Raw genomic sequence first — 14017 nt, 5'->3', positions numbered from 1 at the left:
CGACTACCTTGTTGCAATGGTTCGAATCGATCGAGAGTGTGTTTCGACATGGCGAATGCCCCGAAGCGAAAAATACAAATTTCGTTTCAAGCATGTTAAGAAAGACCTCTCTAACATGGTGGGGTAGTGTTATGCACCTCCAAGGTTCGGATACGGCTATGGCCCTTCCATGGTCCGATCTTAAGGCGCTTATGATGAAGAAATTATGTCCCAAACACGAGCTCTAAAATCTTGAGGAAGAATTTTGGAACCTAAAGCAAGAAAGTGGTGATAATGCCGCTTATTCACTCCGTTTTCATGAGTTAAGCATTCTTGTCCCTCACTTGGTTACCCCGACTGAGAGCGAGCTTGACAAATACATTGGGGGTTTACCGATGCAAATCCGGGACTCCGTTATGAGTAGCAAACCCGTGAATCTTGAGGACGCCATCACTTTAGCCGGTGCACTATCGGAAAATCATGTGAAAGCGGGTACTCTAACCTTCAAGAAACCGAGTGAGAAAGCCAAGCCCGAGCCTGCACCGCAAGCCAAGGATGAACCCGCACCACAAACCATTAACTACTTCAACTCATCCCGCCACAACAACAACAACAACAAGAAACCTAAATCCAACTATCGAAACTTTGTCGTTACCCAACCTAAACAAAAAAATCAAGCTCCACCCAAACCCGAAAACCCTATATCGGTACCGCCCCGCTATGCAACACTTTCCAACTTCACCACCCACCAAACATGTCTTGTCGCCATTGTACCATTTGTAACCGACTTGGTCACCTCCACACCACTTGCTGATCCGCCCAACGAACCCAACCTAGCCAACCAAGAACCTTTCCCCAAAATTCCCAAAACCGTTATGCACCCTACCCACCAAACCAACCCCAACAACCCCGATCTTGCTTCAATTGTGGCAATCCCAACCATTTTCGCAACAATTGCCCTCGATTAACCTTTGCCAACCAAGCTCAAACCGTGACCGTACCTTACTACCAAACCCAAGCTTACCAAGTTCAAATTTACCAACCCCAACTTCCCCAACTCAATGCACCACTCTTCCAACCCATCCAAGCTATACAAGCACCACCTCCTCCTCCACAACAAGCACCTCAAGTCAACCATGGAAATCAAGGGCGAGCTTTTATGATGAAGGCAAATCAAGCTCAAGTTGCAAACGATGTCGTGAACGGTATGTTTTTGGTAAATCATCATTTTGCTTCTATTTTATTTGATACTGGTGCCGATAGAAGTTTTATTTCTTTGAAATTTGAATCGAAACTTACTATGCTTTGAACCAAGCTTTCCCGACCGTTTTCTGTGTAAGTCGCCAATGGGATGTAAGGCCCCGTTACCGGTAGCCCTACTTTCGTGTTGGATTTACTCATAAACACAGTTCTAAATATCAGAGTTAATTAAAACATTTACGCGGAATATAAAACTTTCATAAAACATTACATAATTCATAACTTGTCTCAAAACATCCTTTGTCTTTCAACATTAAAGCATTAAAATTAAAACATCATAAGTCTTCAGATGCCAGACTCTTGTTCAATGCCACGTGTCTCCTCAAGCAAGCCGCCTCATCCTACTCACCTGCGTGCATACTAAAAGTCAGCTACGCTGAGTGAGTTCTAGTTAATCGTACACTATACAATACACATAAACTTATATTCTTTCATTCATACTTTCATACTTTCATACTTTCATTCTTTCATACTTTCATTCTTTCTTTTGTATTAACTTACCTTCATATCTTACGTTATAAAGAGCATTACGCCCTACATTCCTCGAGTATTATTAGGGCTCGGTACCCTCCTTCCTCGAGTATTATTAGGGCTCGGTACCCTCCTTCCTCGAGTATTATTAGGGCTCGGTACCCTCTTTCCACGAGTATTATTAGGGCTCGGTTTCCCTCTTTCCACGAGTATTATTAGGGCTCGGTTTCCCTCTTTCCTCGAATATTAGTAGGTTTCGGTTCCCTAGTTCTCGAATATTAGTAGGGTTTGATTCCCTCTTCGTTACCATACAACCATACATCATACCTCGAGTATTATTAGGGCTCGGTACCCTTTTCGTAACCATACAACCATGCAACCGTCATTTCCTTCTTTTATTAACTTTATCACGTTCATACACATAAGCATACATATCATACTTACCTTACACATAGCGTTACAACCTGACAGTACGTGCAATATCCGAAGATCGTTCACGTACCATCAAGCAATCATTCATACATATCATATCATTCACATAAGGCATACACTTACCTCTTAGGATAAGCGTATTAACAAACATATCAAGTATGCACACAGCCCCGAAAACATAACACATAAATGGGGCTAGAAACTCACCTGAACACGGTTACGTTCACCGTTAATCGTAATCCCTTTCTTCAGTTGTGCACGGCTGACTGTATAACAAGTATACGTATCAAACAACTATCACTACTCATATCATCTTTCTAGTCTTAACTACTACCCACAACGAACGGGGGTCCGGGGGCAGCGCCCCTGGCAGCGGGGTCTAGGGGCGGCAGCCCCTAGCAGGGTCCAAGGGGCAGAGCCCCTGGCTGGGGTCGAGCTGCCAGGTCAGCTTGGAAAAATTTTATTTCCATTAACTGTCTTAACACATTTTTCATTAGGTTTTTAATTTATTTCCTAATCGAACTTGGCTTTAGGCGAAGTTAAGCCTCAGGCGAACTTAGCTTTAGGCGAAGTTAAACCTTAGGCGAACTTAGCTTTATGCGAAGTTGTCATCAGGCGAACTTGGCTTTAGGCGAAGTTAAGCCTCAGGCGAACTTAGCTTTAGGCGAAGTTAAACCTTAGGCGAACTTAGCTTTAAGCGAAGTTGTCATCAGGCGAACTTGGCTTTAGGCGAAGTTAAGCCTCAGGCGAACTTAGCTCTAGGCGAAGTTGTCATCAGGCGAACTTGGCTTTAGGCGAAGTTACCAGTTAGGCGAACTTGGCCTCAGGCGAAGTTATCGCTTTGAAGGCGAAGTTATCGCTTTGAAGGCGAAGTTATCGCTTTGAAGGCGAAGTTGCCCAGTTGCAGGCGAAGTTGCCCAGATCAGCCACGGCTTTGATTTCTGTCCAGCATTTTGGGCGATTTTAACACCCTTGTTCTGGCTCGACATCACCCACTACGTTTCCCAACCATTTTCGGTCGTATCTACACTATAAAACTTGGATCTTTAAACTTCAAAGATCAAGAATCATACATTTTTGAGCTTGTTGGGATCTCGTTTACTTGTTTAATCACAACCAACGCTCTCTCTCTCTCTCTCTCTCTCTCTCTCTCCCGGATCTGTCCGTTCCTCTCCTCGGCCGGCCAGCGGTGTTTGGTGTGTGGTGTGTGTCTTGGAGTGTTAGAAAATAGATGGAATGAATGATGGTTTGGGGTTTTAGGGGATATTTATATCCCTTAAATCCCATGGACCTAAGGCCCATTCTCATTTAACCCATCTCAATTAATCCAAGTCCATGATCCGCTCCTTACTCGATATTAAATAATTTATAACGCGAAATCACTAAACATAACTTTCTTTATATAACATTATAAATTTTAGGATGTTACATGGGAACTCCATCACCATCAACTGCGTCGTCCGCGATTGTACTCTCATTCTTGCTAACCATATATTCTCCATTGATCTCATCCCGATGCAAATGGGAAGCTTCGATGTCATAGTTGGCATGGATTGGTTATCTTTGCACCGTGCCGAAGTTGTTTGCTTCGATAAATTCATTCGCATCCCGCTTGTCAACGGGAAAATTCTTATGGTCTTCGGCAAATATACTTCGAGAAGGCTTAATCTCACGTCGTGTTCCCAATCGTAAAAGTACTTACGCCAAAAGTATGCTCCACTCCTAGCTCTCTCGGTGACAAAAGACAAAAAGGAAAAGAAAATCCAAGATATATATATTGTTCGTGATTTCCTCGACGTCTTTCCCGATGATGTCACCGGTTTTCCACCCGTTCTTCAGATTGAATTCCAAATCGATCTTGTGCCCGGCGCGATGCCCGTGGCCAAGGCTCCTTATCGTTTATCCCCGTCGTAAATGCAAGAACTATTGAACCAACTCGAAGAACTTTCCGATAAAGGTTTCGTTCGTCCTAGCTCTTCTCCTTGGGGCGCTCTTGTTCTCTTCATGAAAAATAAGTATGGTTCGTTTCGCATGTGCATCGATTATCGAGAGCTTAACAAACTCACCATCAAGAATCGTTATCCCTTGCCACGAATCGACGACCTATTCGACCAACTTCAAGGCGCAACTTGTTTCTCCAACATCGATCTTTGATCGGGTTATCATAAATTGTGTGTTCACGAAGAAGACATTCCTAAAACCGCTTTCCGTACTCGATATGGACATTTCGAATTTTTGGTTATGCCCTTCGGGTTAACAAATGCACCCGACCTCATGAACCGCGTTTGCAAACCATTCCTTGATAAATTAGTTATTGTCGTTATTGATGACATTCTTATCTTCTCTAAATCCAAAGCCGAACATGAGCATCATTTGCGTTCCATTCTCGAACTCCTTGGAAACGAACGACTTTATGCCAAGTTCTCCAAATGTGAATTTTGGCTCGAGGAAGCCTTTTGTACTCTCAAGGACATGCTTTAAAATGCTCATATTCTAACCCTTCCCGATGGAAACGGCGATTTTGTTGCATTTTGCGTTGCATCTCATCAAGGACTTGGTTATGTTCTCATGCAACGAGGTCAAGTCATCGCTTACGAATCAAGGCAACTTAAGGTCAACGAGAAAAACTACACGACTCATGATCTCGAACTTGGTGCCGTCATTTTCGCTCTCAAAATCTGGAGACATTACCTTTATGGTACGAAATGTGTGGTTTTTACCGATCATAAAAGCCTTCAACATATTTTTGACCTAAAAGATATCAACATGAGACAACAACGATAGGCCGAATTAATTAGTGATTAAGATTGCTAGATTCGCTACCACCTCGGTAAAGCGAATGTTGTCGCCGACACCCTAAGTCGAAAGGTTAATGTTAAATCCGTTATGCTCTTAAGCGTTGTTGTTCAAACCGATCTCCAAATTCGTATCTTCCAAGCTCAACGTACCACCGTTGAAGAAGGTAACATGTACGACAAAATGTCATGTGGTGCCGAACTTCAACTCGAAACCAAACCCGATGGTCTTTTGTACTTTCTCAATCGTTTGTGGGTTCCTAATCGCGAATACCTTCGTACTTATATACTCGACAAAGCTCACAATTCGCAGTATTTCGTTCATCCCAGTGCAGATAAGATGTATTTCGATCTTCGTGCTACCTTTTGGTGGCCGGGCATGAAAAAGGACGTAGCGTTGTTTGTATCCAAATGTTTTACTTGCTCAAAAGTCAAAGCCGAACATCAAAGACCTTTTGTTCTACTCGAGAAACCACCGATTCCCGTTTGGAAATGGGAAGACATTTCTATGAACTTTATCACTAAGCTACCCAACACCCAAAAAGGCAATGATTGTATTTGGGTGATCATCGATCGTTTAACCAAATCTGCTTATTTCATTCCGATCCGCGAAAAGTATTCTGTCGAGCAGCTTGCTCAAATCTATGTTCGGGAAATTGTGTGTCGACACGGTTTATCATTGACTATCATTTGTGATTGCGATGCTCGTTTTACCTCTCATTTTTGGCGTTCACTTCAAGAATCTTTGGGAACACGTCTCGATCTTAGCACCGCTTATCATCCTCAAACGGACGGTCAATCCGAACGTACAATACAAACACTCGAGGATATGCTACGAGCATGGGTTCTTGATTTCGGTGGGAATTGGGATTCTCACATTCCGTTCATCGAGTTTTCATATAACAATAGCTATCATTCTAGCATTGAGATGGCTCCGTTCGAAGCTTTTTACGGTCGTAAATTCCGTTCCCTGATTAGTTGGAACGAAATCGGTGAAGCACAAATCACGGGACCCGAAATGATCCAAGAAGCCACCGACGTTATCGATCAAATCCTTAGGAACCTCCTAGCCGCTAGAAGTCATCAAAAGAGTTACGCCGACAAACGGCGAAAACCGATTAAATTTAATGTTGACGATCTTGTCCTTCTAAAAGTATCTCCTTGGAAGGGGGTAGTCCGTTTCGAAAAGAAGGGTAAGCTAGCTCCACATTTCGTTGGTCCTTTCAAAATCCTTGATCGTGTTGGAAAGGTAGCTTATCGACTCGAACTACCGCAAGAACTTGCCGGTGTTCACCCGACATTTCATGTTTCGAATCCTAAAAAGTGCTTAGCCGAGGGTAATCTCCATATACCTCTCGACGAAGTACATGTCGATGAGTTGATGGTCATGGTTGAACGACCCGTTGAGATCATGGATCGCAACGAAAAGAAAACCAAGCGTAGTCGTATTCGGTTAGTCAAAGTTCGATGGGAATCACGGCGTGGCGCAGAATTCACTTGGGAAAGAGAGGACACAATGAAGGAGAAGTATCCACACTTGTTTGCATCATCTTCATCAACTTAATTTCAGGACGAAATTTCCTAAAGTATGGGATACTGTGACATTCGTCAATTTCGGGTCACTTTTGTTATGTAAACCCGACCCTATTGGCGGACGGATGTTAAGGTTAGTGGTGGGGTGTTCACCCACTCAGATTTTTATAGGTTTTATATAATATCACATTTTATAGTGCTAATTTTAGTTAAAAAAATTCTAAACCCTCTTATGTTTCTTTATTAGCCCCTCACATTCAAATTTTATATGAAGTCCTAACCCAACCTAATAAAATGAAACCAAGTCCACTCCTACACTCCATATATATTAGGTTCGCATATACATTTTTACATAAATGAAAAAAAGGAAATCAAATTATACGTATTATCTCAACTCGTAAACCTTCTTGATTTCTTTATCTTATATATTATTATATTATTGATGCTTGATTTTTTTTTTGATTTTGGTAATGTTTCGTATGCTACTCTTTGCTGTTAGAACTTAGAAGTTGTAATTCATAAAATTAATTTTATTTTGTTGTTGCTCACTTGCTATGGAAAGTTTTTTTTAAAACCAATCTCCGGACCTAGTTTATTTGATTTAGATAATCTTCTTTGGGATCCCGTCGATATGAACAGAATTTGGGATTACCACCCAAATCAAAGAGATGAGATACGAAGAAAGTATTGGATTAATGAAATCACTTAGAGGATAATTGTCATATACATTTTGTTAAAATGTCGTGTATTTTTCTTGGTTATATCCCCCCCCCCCCAATTGAGTTAAATGTCTAGATCCGTCACTGCCCGACCCGTTTGTAACCCGAACATTTCAAATATATAAAATATTAGATTTTATCATTTAAAATATGTAAAATATTGGATTTTTATATTTGTTTTATTATGCATTGTTTAACCATTTAAACATACCCATTTTTATGCAAACCATAAAAGAATCTTTATACTCAACCCTTCACTCTTTTCCTATATAAACAAACTCATCTCTTTCATTTCCACCTTGTTCACCTCTCATCTGTTCTCTCACAAACAAAGAACACAACTTCATCTCTTCAAGGTTTCTTAATAATCAATCAAGAATCATTCTTTAATTTTTGTTTTGTTACTTAAGCTTGTGGTACAACATATATATAATATACACCCCTTGTTACCTTTGGTAGTTACTTCTCCGATTCCGGTCGGTGAGGCTTCGGACTTCGTAAGGCAAGGCTTCATGGAGGACTTCGTGTTCTTGATATATATATATATATATATATATATATATATATATATATATACTTATATAACTTTTTATACATATTATTCATGCTTAACTTCTGCTCATTTTAGTTTATTTACAAGTTCCATGGGTATGGGTTTTAAGGGTCTATGCTTCGGTTTAACCGTAAATAGCTCTAAACCGTAAACCGAACTTTGCTTACTAATTTTTGTTAAATACTTGTTTAAACATGTTTAATGTTAGATCACAGTTTATAAAACCATTTTTATGAGTTCCATGGTTATGGGTTTGTGGATTCTAACCTCGATCTAGACCCGAAACTAGATCCGAACCGTAAACCGAACTTTTGTGAAAGACTTTATTGTTAACTTTTTGGTTGTAAAACTTAAGTATTTTCATTTGTACATTATTATACAAGTTCTTGGGTATATGGGCATGTGGAAACCATCTATGAACATGTTGTGAGATGGAAACCGAACCAATCCGATTTTTACTCGCTTAAGACACACAAGTGTGTTTTTAGCTATCAAGACTTGTATATTTCTTTAAAAATAGTTTACAAAACGATTTTATTATTTTCTTAAGTACTTGGAAATGTTGGATCCAACTTGATCTCATAACAAAGTTTGGACCGACAAAACCGAACACACGCTTAACGTACGTTGTTAGTTCTAAAACAATAGATCTACATACTTGGTTAAGTCTTATTAAGTTTTATTGAGTTATCTCATAACATTCATTATTTTGGAAAGTTGACTTTGGGTTTGACCAATTATCAAGACCCTAACCAACAACCCGAACACTCGTTAAAGACCCGTTTTAGTATCTTTATTCCCAACGGACTTGCATTCTTGCATTTTACCCACCTTATTACTCAACATAGGTTGAGTAAATATTAAGGTTAGATACTTTAACCCGGTTTCGAGCAAACTTACATTTTTAAAGGGTTATTATTATTATAAATTGTAAATAGTTACATTTTAAACCTTGAAACTTTAATTGTTTACATTTCTCAACATTTATTTTACTTAAAGACTTTCAACACAACCTTTCTAAATCCGAGACTTATTTCCTTTTAGGCTTTGTTCGTTAAACCGTCGTTTCGGCAAATCTTCAAATTATCAACTTTTCAAGTTTATTACTTGAGCGTGAGTACTTTCATACCCCGTTTTCCATCTTTTGTAATGCAATTAACGATAACTATAAAATCCTAGACTATTTGGCATCCCCTTATAGTTAGGTGTCGCTAACGTAACTCTATTAGCGATTTTATCCAAATTATTGCTTTTATTTATTGTTTTGTATACGAGTTTTGTGGCTCTTTCTTACTATATATTTATATGCTCAAACTTATGAATTGCTCACCAACATTTGTGTTGATAAACTTTATTTTATGAAATGTTACAGGTTTACATCTTGGTTGATTATGGAGTTGGAGAAAACGTCATCAAGACCTTTAGGATATTTGCAAAAACGAACAATATTTATTTGCTATATTTTGTTATGTTTATCTTATGAAACAAGTATGCTATGTGACATTTTCGATGTTGTGAAATGAAATGAGTTTGTTAAATATTGTCGCTTTAATTAGTGCCATGTGCTTATGGGCAATCCTTACACCTTGGCATGTTCCACAACCTTTGGTCGGGGTGTGACATTAATAAGGTCAAGTTATTCTACAAAAGGGAACAAAAATGAGAAGAATTTGTAGCAACACAAAAAAGACCCTCAAAAAAATTAAAAAATAAATAAATAAATTATAACTCAAAATTTATAAAAAAACAAAAAAAATAAATTAAATATAATATATAAACTAAATATAAAATATAATATTTAAATTAAATGCAATAATATATAAACTAATATATAATATTTAAATAAAATATATAAATTAAATATTAAATATAGTATTTAATTTAATATAGTAGATAAAATTATTTATTTAAATAACTAACTTTTTTTTAAAATAATTTATATTTTAAATTAATAGATGTAGAACGAGGATATGGACGTGGAGCAGGTGCAACAGCCACCACAACGATTGATTGAGGGTGACATGTTTTTGATTGATTATCCGCATCTATAGTTTCAAGCCGATTCCACCGCAGTTGGCCAGTTGCAGCATTCCCGACAGATGATCCCGTATCCTAACACAGTTTATAAGATCCCGCATCCTAACACAGTTTACAAATATACTTATTGTTGTTAATAGGGTCAAGTTATTCTACAAATAAGAAGGATTTATAGCAACACAAAAAAACCCTCAAAAATATTAAAAAATAAAAAGATAAAAAAATTATAAATCAAAATTTAATAAAAAAAGAATAAAGTAAAAACAAAAGGTTTCCACCGTTTTTCTCGTTCTCATAAAAAACAATGGTAAATGAAAAAAGTTATTGTGTCTTTTTTTTATTATTATTGTGTTTTGTGTTTATTTTCGTCATTGTTTGTATTTTTTTTCTTAACATTGTGTCTTTTTTTCTTTATATTGTATTATATTACTCAAATTTATGCTATATTTTGTTCGGCATTATGTTATATTTTGCGATATATTGTGTCTTTTTTAGTTATAATTCTCTCTTTTGTTCATTTTCATCATTGTATTTTTGATCTTGGCGTTGTTTTTTTTCGTCAATTTTTTTTTATTTTTTTGTATATTTAAAAAAAAATAAACGGGAATGATGGCGGAAATATTTTATTTTTTTAATTTATTTCGTTTTTTATTTATATTTTGAGTTATGATTTTTTTATTATTACTTTTTTGGAATTTATTTTTAAGGATTTTTTTTCGTTTATACAAATCTTTCTCACAATTCTCATTTTTATCTCTTTTTATATTTTAACTTTACCTGTTAAGGCACGTTGTGTTGTGTTGTTTCATTTCATATCTATAATATATATAAACGAAAACATAAAAATCTTACGTGTCGCGATGTGGTCGCTCACCTTTTTTTTGGAGTCATCAGATTTTGCTTGATTTTTAAATTGAGGCTTCTCATGCATTTGACCCGAATTCACAGGTATGAGTCTTACCAAACCCAGATATTACTTAAATTGGTTATAACATCTCATTAAATTAAAAATTATTCTCACCAAATTATTGATATGAAAATCCTATAAAATAGGATATACTAAAAACTATTATATAATTTTTAAATATTATTTATAATTAAGAAGAATTTTTATAGTAAAAAAATAAGCGGGTCTTAGGTCTTACCAAACTCAGATAACTTTTAAACCGAGTTATAACATCTTAGTTATTTGTAAACCTTTTTATCATCAAACTCTAAGTATATTATAAATTTTATTACAATAAATAAAATTAAACCCAAAAAATATATATAAATATTAAAAAATAAAAACGAGTAATATAAAACAGAGCCCGTTTGTTAATAAAAAGTGTATAGATTTGACAAGATTGAACGTGGGTGTGAGCGAGAGTATTTTATTTAAACACACCCACCACAATCACAATAAGAATGAATCAAATCCCCAAATAAAATAAAATAAAATAAAATGAAACCCTAAAATCCAAGTGAATTCAAGAATCAAAATGACATTAGCAGCAGGGATCGGGTACGTTCTGGTAGCACTGGGGCCGTCTCTCGCTCTCTTCGTTACCATCATCTCCACCAAACCCTTCCTCGTCCTCGTTCTTCTCACCAGGTAGCTAATCTTATATATGTATGTATGTATGTATGCATAGATGGAGTATTACTAATTAATATATACATATATTTCTTTTAATTAAAAGTAAGCTACCAACCCAACCTAAAGTGAGAAAATAATATGGTAATCCTTTTGTTAAAATCAGTATCCAATACTAATATGGTTGATTGTTCTTAAATTGTGTACAGCTGGCGGTCTAGGTCACGGTGTGGCTCATGCAGTGTTTTTCTGTTTGAGCCTATTAACTCCTTCATTTGGTCCCGGAACATTTTATGTTGACAAGTGCTCCTTTTTTTCTTATTTCTGGTCAGTATATCTTCAGAATCTAACTTATACATACATACATACATACAATGTAGTAATATTTTGCATGAAAGAAACCCTGAAAAATGCTTTTATGATATCATCTCTAAAATCTACTCCCTGTCCGAAGCAAAATTACAGTATTTTTTTTAATTATTTATTTATTTTTATTGGGAAAATTTTCATGATTTCGGCTGTTATTGTCACCAATTGTTGCTGATATTGGTTTTTGGGTGCACAAGGTTATTTTTATAAAAGCTGAGGATCACTACAGTAATGGTAGAAATATAAATTGTCAGTCTACTTCTAATTCTCCTTTCTTTTAATCTAAATCTGCATTTGACATTTGTATAATGTAATAAAGGGATGGATAATTTCATATATTTCATTTAAAACTTGGTATAATATCTTAAAGCTTGCATTATGATATATTTATATGTAAGTTTGGAGTTAAGGTGAAAGAGAAGGGTATAACATTCATGTTATAAATTGTATTTAATAAAACGGGTAAATATGAAATTCTAAGTATTTTGAATGGATATATTTTGTTATTAACTTTTGTAGTTGGGTAAATATGACATTTTGCTTATATATTAAAATTGTGTTTTGATATGCGTTTTGAAAGTGATTCTGTTATTTAAATGAAGGGGTAGTTAGTTAATTTTAATTTGTAGTCTGATAAATAACCAGATACTTTGAAGCAAGCATAATTTGTTTAACCAAACATTTGATGATGTGCAGCTATTATTTCGCTTGCATTTGTTACAATCCACACATTCTCAATGGTAATTGCATTCAATGGATACGCTTAAGGGAAGAAGAGCGACCAGTTGATTGTGCCAGCTGTCCATCTAGTTGCAGGAACATTGGTAAGACCTCTTTATATTGAGCAAATTTACCCAAAACACATGAAATTCTTATTTTCGTATCAATTAAATATTATGTATAGTATGACCATTATACATTTTTTCTTTCTTTTAAATTAAATCGTTGCATAAATGAAGGGTTTTTATTGTCAATAATATGAAGCTGTTCATATCAATAAAATGAATTTTGAAGCTTTAGATAATTATTTTGATAACCATAGTTAACACATTAATTGTATTATTTTGTGTTACTTAAAAGTTATGTTGTATTTGATGTAGACTCTTGTAAATCTAGCATCGGGTGGTTGTGTCGTGGGCATTCCACTGTTGTATATCGTGGCGTTGTCGACTTTAGGATACTGTGGGAAGATGGTTTGGGGGAGGTTGACCGAGACTCAGATAAGGCTGACCCATCAAAGTCAAAGATAGATTGGTGATTAGGATCCACAGTTACTAGTTTCCAGTGTTGAATTATTGTTATATTACTATGACTCATGGAATATGACTCACGGAAACGATGACGTTTCGCTCTTGTATATCATGACATTGCCTTTTCTGGTGTAATAGGAAGGATCTCTCTCTTTTTTTTCTTTTTCTTTTTATCAAAGAGAAAGTCTAAATAAAACATAATTTTACTTTTTTTTTTTTGATAATTTATTTAAAGACCATCCAATTTTAGAGAGTCACCAGAAGTATTAAAATGATAAAAGAAGTCGTTTACATTTTTTAATTGGTTGTGTTCCGCCTCATTTTGATGATAAAATATATGGAAAATGGTAAATGACCTTTTATGTCTGTGCTTCATTTATAAAGTCAATTTGTTAAATGTGAGAAATGATATGTTTAAAGATGTTATTGTAAACCTCATTATGTAAAGTTACTACAACCATGGTTTTTACACGATTAAAAATGAGAATGAGAGTGATCGTTTTCTTGGTTGTGTACTTGTAATCATTAATTTGCAGTAAAATTACAATGAGAAATGCGTGAAATTGATCAGAACCATAGATGTAAATAATAGTATAAAATAACATATTTTTATTATTAAGACCATATGTACTTATAATTAGGCACACCCAGATATTTTGCGTCATCCAGTTTTTACAAAAATGAGGTGTAGTCATAATGCCTCTCCTCTAAACATTTTGCGCTATGTGTTGTCCAGTCAGTTTTTCTAACTTTTGTTTTTTTATATTTTAATATTTAAATTTTAATAAAAAAACAACATTAAAATTAAAAATAGAAACTACAAAATAAAACATAAAATTACTTAAAACAGTAAAAACTAGTCAAGGTCGTATTTTGTGTAAATTTCATTTCTTCTTTGTGTGTTTTCTCTCACCGCCTTTTTGACGTTGGCTCGACCTGGCACGTGTTTTCGGATCAGGTTGTGTCACAGGAACCATCTCTTCCTTATCTTGTTCGAAACCAGCCATAGTGCTCGGATTTTGGATACTGTGCATCGTGCTCGA

At 35.7% G+C, this 14017-nt stretch overlaps 1 pseudogene across 1 annotated transcript; it reads left to right on the top strand.

Annotated features, from left to right (window-relative positions):
* Positions 1-11260: 11260 nt before the first annotated feature.
* LOC143578299 (gamma-secretase subunit APH1-like) lies at positions 11261-13116 on the top strand (annotated as a pseudogene). The gene is made up of 5 exons (XR_013143235.1): positions 11261-11373; positions 11414-11418; positions 11565-11682; positions 12421-12548; positions 12825-13116. The product of XR_013143235.1 is annotated as a gamma-secretase subunit APH1-like (transcript).
* Positions 13117-14017: the final 901 nt, after the last annotated feature.

This window comes from Bidens hawaiensis, unplaced genomic scaffold (assembly GCF_021521415.1).
Source record: "Bidens hawaiensis isolate Kalapana, Puna unplaced genomic scaffold, B.hawaiensis_p1.1 tig00029123_1, whole genome shotgun sequence".
NCBI classification, from domain to species: domain Eukaryota; kingdom Viridiplantae; phylum Streptophyta; class Magnoliopsida; order Asterales; family Asteraceae; genus Bidens; species Bidens hawaiensis.
This window is presented reverse-complemented; position numbering and strand designations above follow the sequence as displayed.